Below are 11011 nucleotides of genomic sequence, written 5' to 3'. Positions count from 1 at the left end.
ACATATACTCTGACAGCCAATCCGCCATAGGCATTATAACCTTAAATTGGAAATCAGAAAACTATCACAAAACCATACAAGAAATCAAAAACAGGAAAATAAAATTGGAACAAAAGGGTTTTAGTATCAACATCATTTGGATACCGGGGCACTCTGATATAGAGGGAAATGAATAGGCTGACCGTCTGGCAAAAGCAGCGGCAAAAGAAGCAGATAATAGGGAGGAAATGTCTTCAATCACGACAAAACAAGACATCAAACAAGCGGCGAGAACATCAGTCATTAAAAAATGGAAGACACAATGGGAATCTAGTGAGGTTGGGAGAAGATTTTTTAATCATCACCCAGATGCATCAAAAAGAATCACACTCGACTTCCCATCAAAAAAACACTTCAATATACTAAACAGTCTCAGATCAGGATACTCCAAACTAAAGGGGTATCAACATTTTATTAACAGACATGTAGAAGACAACAAATGTACTTGCGGAGAAATAGAATCTGTAGAACATTTTTTATTATCTTGTGACAATTACAAATTGGATAGAGAAAAACTCCGCCAGTCAATATATTTCAAAACAGGAACACTTAATCTAGATCTAGAAGAATTACTTAACACCGAAGCAAGTGCAGACATACAATATGCAGTTTCCGAGTTTATAGACGATACTCGAAGATTTGATCATTTGTTTTTATAAATCAGTATCAACAGCGCCTACCTAAATTAAAGTGAAAGTACAAAGAGAAAATACAAACGTGATTAATGTATTCAAACGCGCAAGTGACCAAAGTACATATGAGAAAATCAGTGTCAAGATGACGCATACTAAAGACTAAGACTGATCCTGTGTTTGGACAATATTTTTTGAAGTGTTTCGTGAATTTGGTTTATTAATTTCTATGTGGTTTTAAAAGCTTGGAATAATATGGGGACGAAGTCCCCAATTACGGTAGAAAAATCAATAAAAAAAAAATTAAAAAAATCGGGAAAACCCGAATTTTTCATTCTACTAATGAACTCAAAATCGTTAACTTTTTTTTTCAGATCTACTTCCGTTTCCGGTCTTGTTTGCATCGTTTGCATGAGACTTTGAATAAAATGTATATTTATCAAAATATCAACAAATATAGGAAGGAATTCAACACCCAATCATTTTTAATAATTGTTTGATATGAAAAAAACGTTACCTGGATAACAGCGTTACTTTGTTTACATTGAATATGACGTCACAACTTGAATAACGTCACAACTAAATCTCTAACAACAGAACCAATATCGGAAACGTTACGGTATTTCCGTTTTTTTTATCAACATGTTTGAATTAAAAAAAATAATACAGACTTCGTCCCCATTCACAGGTAATGCCTGCCTCATATTATTGCGTAAAGGTAAGTTTGAGTGTAAATATATTTTTCACAGTTGCACTTTAAATCTTTATTAAATTTGTTATTGATTTGACCTAGATAAGTATCGTGTCGTGACCTTTAGTTTACCTGTCTAAGTTTGTAAACAATACACACAGATTTAGTGTACACGTGTCGAAGTATCTATATATTGACAAAGACACACACACTCACACCTACACACTAATATATCTGATTTACCCACATTATTATTCATACATTATAGTAATAATTACTGTACACACAAACTTCTGCACTTACAGTCATGCATGTTCATTGCCACATGATACATTTTACAAACAAATTTCTTTCCATACCTTTCACACGTACTCATACCTTAGACATAGCACTTACAGATAATTACTTGCATAGTACATTTATAATAAAGGAAGAAAAAAAACACACATACAATCACACATAATCTAGATCAATAACATCTGGGTTTTTTTCTATACATGTAGCTTAAGTTAACTATAAAATGACTTAATTTTTATACTTCAAAATATTCAGCACCTTTGTAAATAAACTACTGATCTCTGTATTGGTCATACTATATAATTCTACAGTATTTTCTACCTCATATTCAAAAATTTTTAAGGTGTCTACTACTTTGGTTTTTTTATTGGAAACATAATGTGATTTATAGACTGAAAAGAACATTAGGCTAATCAAATGATTTAGCGCATAGTATACATTGTCATGAATTTTGTATCCTATAACCAACGAATGAAGACTTATCACATGTTCGCCTATGAAGACTTTATTAAGTAAAACTTTCATTGATTTCCAGAATGCTTTATGATATGAACATGTAATGAAAAAATGATTATAATTATCTATTTCATTGCAATAATTATATGAACACAGATTGTTTTGTGAAATTTTCCACTGAAAAAGCAACACCTCATTTGGCAAAATAAAGTGCATTAATTTCCACCTAAACATTTTTATTTTATTATCTTTAAGATATTCAAAATTAAATTTAATAGAGTCTTTAAATTCATTTATTAGTCTCCCTTTGCTTAAGACTCTTTCCCATTTCAAAAATCCTACTGGTATTTCTGTTTTTGACACACTTAATACTAGGTTGTATATGTTTTTAGCATTAATAGTTAGAACATCATTACAATCTCTAAGTTTAGTTTTTGTTCGGTTGATATGGACTTTTGTTTTGAATGATTCTTCTGATTTTAATTTGTCTGTCCATTGTTTTGGTATGGATTTTTTTAGTTTTGAGAATTCAGAAATCCAATTCCTTTTATTTCTTAATTTTGAAGTAATCATTTCTTCTGATATATTTCCTCTTTTATCTATTATGTCATTTATATATAGTATGTTACTATCAATCCAGTTATCAAAGAACAGACATTTTCCTTGAAATTTTATGAATTTGTTTCCCCATATAACTTGTTTTCTGATTTCTAAATAATTATTTATTTGATCATGATGATTGTTTTCACAATTATTTACATTTATCCATGTTTTTATCATCTCTTGATAGAAGGTTGGTGTACTGTTCCATATGTTTTTATCAAGTAATTTTGTGTTATTCACATTCATCTTAAAAATAAGAAGGTTTTTTCCAAATTTATTAAGGTAAATGTATAGTTTTGATAATACAGACCAATTTGCACTTTCTGATTCTAATATTTTTATAATCCATTTTAAATGTATAGATTTTATATAGGATTCTATATCAATCATTTTTAACCCCCCTTCTGCGAAGTTTTTGTTATTATTGACCTTTTTATTTTATCTTTTCCTCCGTTCCAAATGAATTTATATAGGATTTTATTTATATTTTGTATATTTTCTTTAGTAATGATACTGTTAGTCGCAATATAGGTTATATTTGGTAGAAGAAGAGCTTTTACTACTAATATTTTTCCAAGTATTGTTAACTTTCTTTTTGCCCATCTTTCTACAAGTTTCGTTAATTTGTCTAACACTTTTTCAATATTTAATGTTTGACACTCTTTTTTGTTATACCCAAAATATATTCCAAGGCTTTTGATTGGTTTGTCGGTCCAATTTATATTTTCATATTTATATTTTGAACTTTTTAGTCGTCCTAACCATATTCCTTCAGTTTTATTTCTATTTAGCTTAAGCCCTGAAAAACTTCCAAATGTTTCAATTATACTGAGCGCTAAACTTATTTCTTTCCTTGACTGAAGAAAAAGTGTTGTATCATCAGCTAATTGACAAATTTTTAAATTACAAGATTTTCCATCTAATGTAATTTTTATACCTTTAAAATCTTTATTACTTCTAAGTGTTATTGCCATTAATTCTACTGTAATAACAAAAAGTAATGCTGAAATCGGACACCCTTGTCGTATCCCTCGAAATATTTTAAACGGACTTGAGACCCACCCATTATTTAAGATACATCCCTTAATGTCGTTATACATAGTTTCCACCCATCTGATAAAGCTACTTTTAAATCCAAATCGTTTCAGTGTTTCCGTCATGAAAGTCCATTCTAGTGAGTCAAAAGCTTTACTAAAATCTAAGAAAAGGATTGCTCCTTCTATATTAAATTTCTCAGAATAATCTATTATATCTTGAATTTGTCTGATGTTAAAACCAATATATCTATTTTTAACATATCCTGTTTGATCTAGACTAATAATAGATTGTAGGACTTTTTTAAGTCTCTGAGCTAATACATAAGCTAATAGTTTAGTATCAACATGATCAATGTTTAATAAAGTTATGGGACGATAATTATCTAATGAAAGAGGATCATTTTTTTTTTAAATTAGTGAAATTGCACCTTTCTTTTGGGAGTTTGTAAGTTCTTTTTTTTCATAATTATTATCAAATACTTTGACAACAATATGTTTTAGGCTTGTCCAAAATTGCCTATAAAATTCCACTGTCAGTCCATCAAGACCAGGGGATTTATTAAGCTTCATTTTAAAAATTGCATCAGTGCATTCAATTTCTGTTACTTTCCCTTCACATTGATTACTATCGGAATCTTTAAGCGTTTTTGTTAATTTTGTTTCATTAATATATGTTTTAACTTCATTTTCACAAGGATTAGTAGACTCATAAAGTTTTTTTGTAATATTTCACTTGTAGATTTAGAATTTTATCTTGATCAGTTGTTGGGATCCCATTTTCATCATATAGTTCAGTTATAATCTTTTTTGTTTGATGACTTTTTTCTAGTCCCAAAAAGTATGCACTATTTTTTTCCCCTTCTTCGAACCACTTTACCCTTGATCTTATTTTTTGTCCTTTAATTTTGTCTTTATATAAACAATCTAGATCATTTTCCAAATTCTCAATTTCTTTTTGTAATTTATGATTTACATCTGTACAATTATTTGCTTTATTATTGAGATCATTTAGTTGTTTTTCTAGGATATTTATTTTATCTTTTTTAAATTTGGCTTTTCTTTTACAATAGTCTAAACTTGCATCTCTTACCTCTATTTTCAAATTGTCCCATAGTATCCCTAAATCATCACAGTTAATTGATTCATATCTATTTATTAATTTGTTTATTTCATTTACATAGTCATCATTATTTAAAACACTGGAGTTTAATTTCCAGTAGCCACGCCCCTTATTTCCTCTTTCAGTATTAATTTTTAATGATACTGCATTATGGTCAGTTATTTTCTGTACTAAAGGTCTGATATCGCAGCTTTTACAATTTTTTTGTACTTCTTTTGAAATCAGAAAGTAATCAATTCTGGTGGCTTCTGATCTATCTTTTCTACACCACGTGAATTGCCGTAGATTTTTATTTCTACTTCTCCAAATGTCTATCAATTTACATGATTTTATAAGCCCTTTTAAACCAGTTACCAAATTTTTTAGAGGATTTAGTTTTATTTTTTGTATCAATTAATGACAAGATGTCGTTAAAATCTCCCCCAAGAATTGTTTGTCCTAATCCATATTTATTTATATATGATTTAACTGTTTTGAAAAAAACTATTTCTTTCTCTTGATCTATTTGGAGCATAGATATTTACTAGCGTGTAAATGTTTTCATTTATTTCAATATTAATCAAAATAAATCTACCATCAGAATCTTTGTGCTCATCAATAGACTTAAAATTAATTCTATCTTTTATCCATATTGCTACTCCACGTGAATTACTGGTACCATCACTTCTGAAAATATTTTTACCAAGTTTTTTAGACAAAGTATCTTGCATTTGTTTAGTAAAATGAGTTTCCTGTATAAAAGTTATGTCACATTTTTGTTGATTTGCCCAACTTACTATTTTATTTATTTTTTCAGGTTGCTGTAGGCCATTAGCATTGACCGTACAGATGTGCAAATAGTTTTTCATGGTGGTTTATAGTTGGATATTTTAAATTTCATACAATAGCATGGTGAGTTATCTTTCTTACCATTAATAATGAGGCATTTAGTATTGGTTTTATTTATTATTATTTTGTTATTTCTTTTGACTGACTTAAAACTAAATTCTTTAAGTCTTGTTTCTTTCCAAAAAGACTTATTTATAGGACAGTTTACATACTGATATAACATTTGTTTTACCTGAGAAATACCTTGATACGCCTCACTGATTGCGATTGGTTTTTCAGATCGTGGGTATTAGGCGAGTGACTTTAACCATAAAATTAAATTTTTTAATGCACCTACCTAACACACGGCTAAATTATATATCATTTGAAAGCTACACATCTGTACTATCTGTTTTGCCCGGTCGTAAAAAAATCGTACGGTGCAATTTCCGTCAAATCAAGATCAAAGGCCAAGGACGAATAAGTGCATATTTTCTAAGATTTCAGCCTGATTGCATAATATGACTTTTATATACTAAATTCACATATGCAAACAATTTAAACTTTTAGCAGAGAGATTACCAGTCATTATTCAAATGCATTTTTTAATATTTAAAGCGTGTTTTTGACAGAGAGCACATGTTTCCTGAAATTCGAGTAAAAGTTAACAAAATGTGTGACAACCCATTTTTTTCTTTCTGGTGCAAATGCTAATCAATTAAAACTAAGTAAAACCCTGTATACCTATCAAAGAAGATTTTGACATCATAAAATTTCCTTAAATTATACTTACTTCTAATCAAACAGCAAATCATAACAACTCATACAGTTGCCCAAAATACCGCCATCTGCGAAAAAAAACAGCTTTTAAGCATTTCTTCCTATTAAACATTGTATGTGGTCAATATAAGATTTAAAAAACAAATTCTTAAGAATCTGAAAAATTTAGAGTAAAAAAATATGTGCGCGAATCATCTTATTGCTTGAAATAAAGGGGGTGAAACTAAGAGATTGCAATCTGCATTGTAACTACCAGACTGAAATAAACATATTTCGACTTTTCTAATTGTTTGATTTGTAGCTTCATTATAAATATTGATGTAGTGAAAAGACCTTTTATTTATTTAATGTGAATTGAAAATTTAGACCAAAATAAATAGAAAATAAATTGATGAAAATTGAAATTTCAAAACATTTCAAAAATTAGTAAACACATTATAAAACTTGACTACTTGATTGCTTAAATTGCGTTGTTCATTGTTTACATGCATTAATTCATCAAATAAGAATAATTTTGAAGAAAAAATATCCATGAATACGCAACGATTCTAGTTACAACTAGACTTCCTGAATAGCTTGAATGACTAGTTAATTTTTTATACGAGGATGACTTCATGCAAGAGTTTTTGATGACGACTGAAAAGAAGCTATCATTATCTTGAAACTTCACTTTCCATTATATAGATGATGTAATCTCACTGAATAGTGCAAAATTTGTGACAATGTTGGACTCGTATTTTCCATTGAAATTGAAAATAAAAGACTCAACAGATATAGTTTACTCTATCACGTATCTTGAAATCGATAATGAGGGTTGGTTGAGAACAAGTTTTACGACAAAAGAGATGAGCATAAAACAACCCATAAAAACACCCCTTACTACCAAATTATAAATTTTTCATTTCTATGTAGCAACATTAAACATTAGCAACGCCTGCATATCTATACTAAAGGAGGAGAACTATTTCATTGAGCCTCAACTCCTCTGAAATAAAGGCAACTATAATATACCGCTATTCAATAGTCATCAATCGATTTACTAGTAACTGAAATAAATCCGGGTCACAAAGCAAAACCTAGGAAAACACATCAACTATAAGAGGAACACAACAATATAAAGACAGAACTGCTACAAAAACAAACGCCAACATACAAAGAAACAGATTTTTCGATACCAACTGCCATACGCCTGACTTGGTACAGAACATTTGAAGAAAAATGGTGGTTTAAACATGTTTTAAACCAGAGTTCAAATGCAAAGTTGAAATCATTCCTTTGAAAATTTCATGGACGCCACTACATGTACGAGTTGGTTGACAATTATGAGATATCTGTTTCGCCAGATGACGACTGATAAGTTCCATCGACGTAACCAATTTGTCGTCATTTCTGCCGTAAATGTCACCAACCGAATAAGGCTTGGTACCGAGTTAGGAAATACATGAGCCACAAGACAGGTTAAAGAGAGCCGTGGTGTAGTGGTTAGTGCATCGGACTACTAACAAAAAGGTTCCAGGTTCGATTCCCGTTCCGTGACTGAATTTTCGGCTCTTCCTTGACACCATTTGTGAGTATGGTCTTGAGGAAACGATAAAAGTCCGTCGGAAGGGGACGATAAATGGCTGACACGTGTTAAGAGAGAGCCATATATGCACGTTAAACACACCTTTGTAAATTTCGAAAAAGAGCAGACTAATGCCGCTACAAGGCAGCACTCGCACCCGCAAAGTGGAAAGCGATTAATTTAACTTGTTTCCCAATCCACTATAAATAAATATGTTTAAACTAATACGGGTGTCACATGTGAAACATGATCTGCCTACCCTTTGGGAGCCCCTGAGTTCACTCAAAATTTTTTTGGGGGGTTTGTGTTACTCAATCTGTAGTTTTATATGTTGTGTTTTGTATATTGTTGCTTGTCTTGTTCGTTTTTTGCCTGGCTTTGTCAGTTCGTTTTTAATTATGAGTTTGATGTCCCTTTGATATATTTCGTCACTATATTCAAGTAGTAAAAGGTTTAAAAATTATAGACCAGTGTAGCTCAATGTATTATGATAGCAATTTGGTTCTATATATATATCACCGTTAGCAAATTAAGTTATTTTCGCGGATATTTGTCTTATTGCGTTAATCTTCTTCATTTTACTTTGAGATGATTTTTTGTCCGATTTTCATTACTGCAAGTTAATGTCTTTAAAGTAAAATAATACCAAAGGGACAATCAACATCTCAAACCATGAATCAATAAAGTTAATTAAACCATGAACAAAATAAAAGTAAAGTCCAAGAGACGAACAACAGTCCAAAAAACACAGCATACCATGAAAACGAACACTCCTAAAACAGCGAATGATCTTATGAGGTCAGGAAGGGTATTTTACTTTTTCATTTTGTTATTTCACAACTGCTTATAGTGTTTTAAATACACAATGACATGCATTTGTATTTTTAAAGCTTATGTAGAAAATACTCGAAGCATCTTTTCTTCAAATAATTAAAGCGATTAAACTTCTAAACACATTTAATATGACTTACTATAACACGATTTTAAACTAAATAAGAAGCAGCCGCATTTTATTTAGTTCGTTTACATCCCGCTTTAGACAACCAAGTGTTTCTAAACAAGGTTACTTATTTCAATGTTGCCTACGATTTAGTCGCAAAGTAATGTTTGCATTTAAACATGATTACAAAAAGTAAAAAAGTTTGACTTAGTAAAAAACATATTTTAACCTCAATTACCTCGCATATATTCTTTTTTACTTTAAATACCCCTTCTTTTATTATGGAAAATTATTCTCCTCCCTGATATTCACAATTCGCGATGTGCTATTTTAACATAGATTAACGCTATTTGCAGATGGCAGATTTTTGGGCAACTGCAAACACTTCAATAGAAGGCTGTTCCATGAACAATAATAAATAATTGCATCTTAAAATTACAAAACAAATATTCCTTGACCTAAAACATATACATTGATTTATTTTTTTAGCATACAAATATCGATTCCCCAAGATATATTTTGCTTTTTGAATAATTTTTCATTTTTTTAGGATTTGTGATAAATTTCAATTTTCGGGAAATTTTGCGCATCAAATCTCTTATTTTTTGTTTGATTTGGAAATTATGTATCATGTTCCATAAAGTTCATATGATCTTTTGGAAAATTTTATGGTACAAGAATTAGAAAATGGCGTTTTATTTAGTAATCGCAAAAATTGGAATGTTTTTTCATGACCTTTGACCTTGATTTAACAAAAATTGCACCGTACGATTTTTTTACGACCGGGCAAACCAGAAAATACAGATTAACAGCTTTCGAATGATATATAATACAGCCGTGTGTTAGGTGGGTGCATTAAAGTCGTTAACTAAGCGTCTTTTTGAAATAAGTCACTCGCCTATATTTAAACGATGAATTTAGGTCCGTGTTTGTTTTTTTCTCAAATAATACCGGTTTGTTTACTATCTCTATGTTTATAGTCGGTGTATTCCTGAACGATATTTTTATCAGTTTATTTTCCCGTACCGTAAAATGTATTATGTTATCGATCTTTTCCATAATTAGCATTGATAACCTATTCTCGTGATGATTATATTCGTCAAGCATTTGATGTTTGTTTTGTAAATAGATTTAGACTTTCACTGTCCAAGTGCTCTCTACTTTTAGTTGTGTACGTTCTATATTTTGACCTCAACGTTAAAGTATTTATAGAATTTATGGTCAAGGTTATTTCATCCGTTTTTGATGGAGACGTTTCAAGATTAATTAATATGTTTTCTGGATCAGGATATTTAGTAGCAGATGGTAAATACTTTAGTTTAATATTATAGTAACATGACATAAATATTATTATCGACATATCTAGATTCTCTAGTACACAATAAAAACAATTTGCCACTTTATTAAATACACATACAATAATGTACTTTTTATTTTTATTTGTCTTTTTCTTTTTCTTTTTCAGGATAAAACTTTCATGAAGAACAGACCATTTATAATCTTCATTATTGGAATTGATTAGACTATCTGTCAGTCTGAATATTTGAAGTGGACAACCTTCATCAGCTGTGTCACATAACAACAAACATTTGGAGACATATCTCGAATAATATATACAGTTAAAAATAAATGAAATCAGTGCTATACATACTGTTTTGTGAAAAATATGATTGACAAAATGCATTTTTTTTAGTTTTTTTTATAATTTAAAATAAAATAGTTCTAGTCTTATATTTTGTATTTTGATTAACAAATGTTAAATTAGCGTCTCTTTTTTGGCTTCTTAGCAGCCTCATCTCGTGTTGCGTCGTGCAGATTCTCTGTTGGGGTTACTGGAGATTTTTCAATGTTCTTTGTTTTTGACTGTTTAGGTGTGCTATTTGTAGTGTCACTCTGATCATGACTCGGTCTTGCTGTCAAATATCTCGAGATACCTGGTCTTCTGTCAACACTTTTATTTATTTTATGCTTTTCTTTATGCTGTTTGGAATTGTCTTTTCCAGCGGACTTACTTTCCTGAGTACCAAGGTTCAAATGCGAATGTT

General features: G+C 30.1%; 1 long non-coding RNA gene across 1 annotated transcript; it reads left to right on the top strand.

Moving 5' to 3' along the window:
* The first annotated feature begins 1373 nt into the window (after positions 1-1373).
* On the top strand, positions 1374-10697 carry LOC143083955 (uncharacterized). Its single transcript, XR_012980955.1, has 3 exons — positions 1374-1389; positions 5672-5766; positions 10432-10697. It is a non-coding gene; the product is annotated as an uncharacterized LOC143083955 (long non-coding RNA).
* The last annotated feature ends 314 nt before the right edge of the window (positions 10698-11011 follow it).

This window comes from Mytilus galloprovincialis, chromosome 7 (assembly GCF_965363235.1).
Source record: "Mytilus galloprovincialis chromosome 7, xbMytGall1.hap1.1, whole genome shotgun sequence".
Classification (NCBI taxonomy): Eukaryota; Metazoa; Mollusca; class Bivalvia; order Mytilida; family Mytilidae; genus Mytilus; species Mytilus galloprovincialis.
Note: the sequence above shows the minus strand (reverse complement) of the source record. Positions and strands in the feature narration are given on the sequence as shown.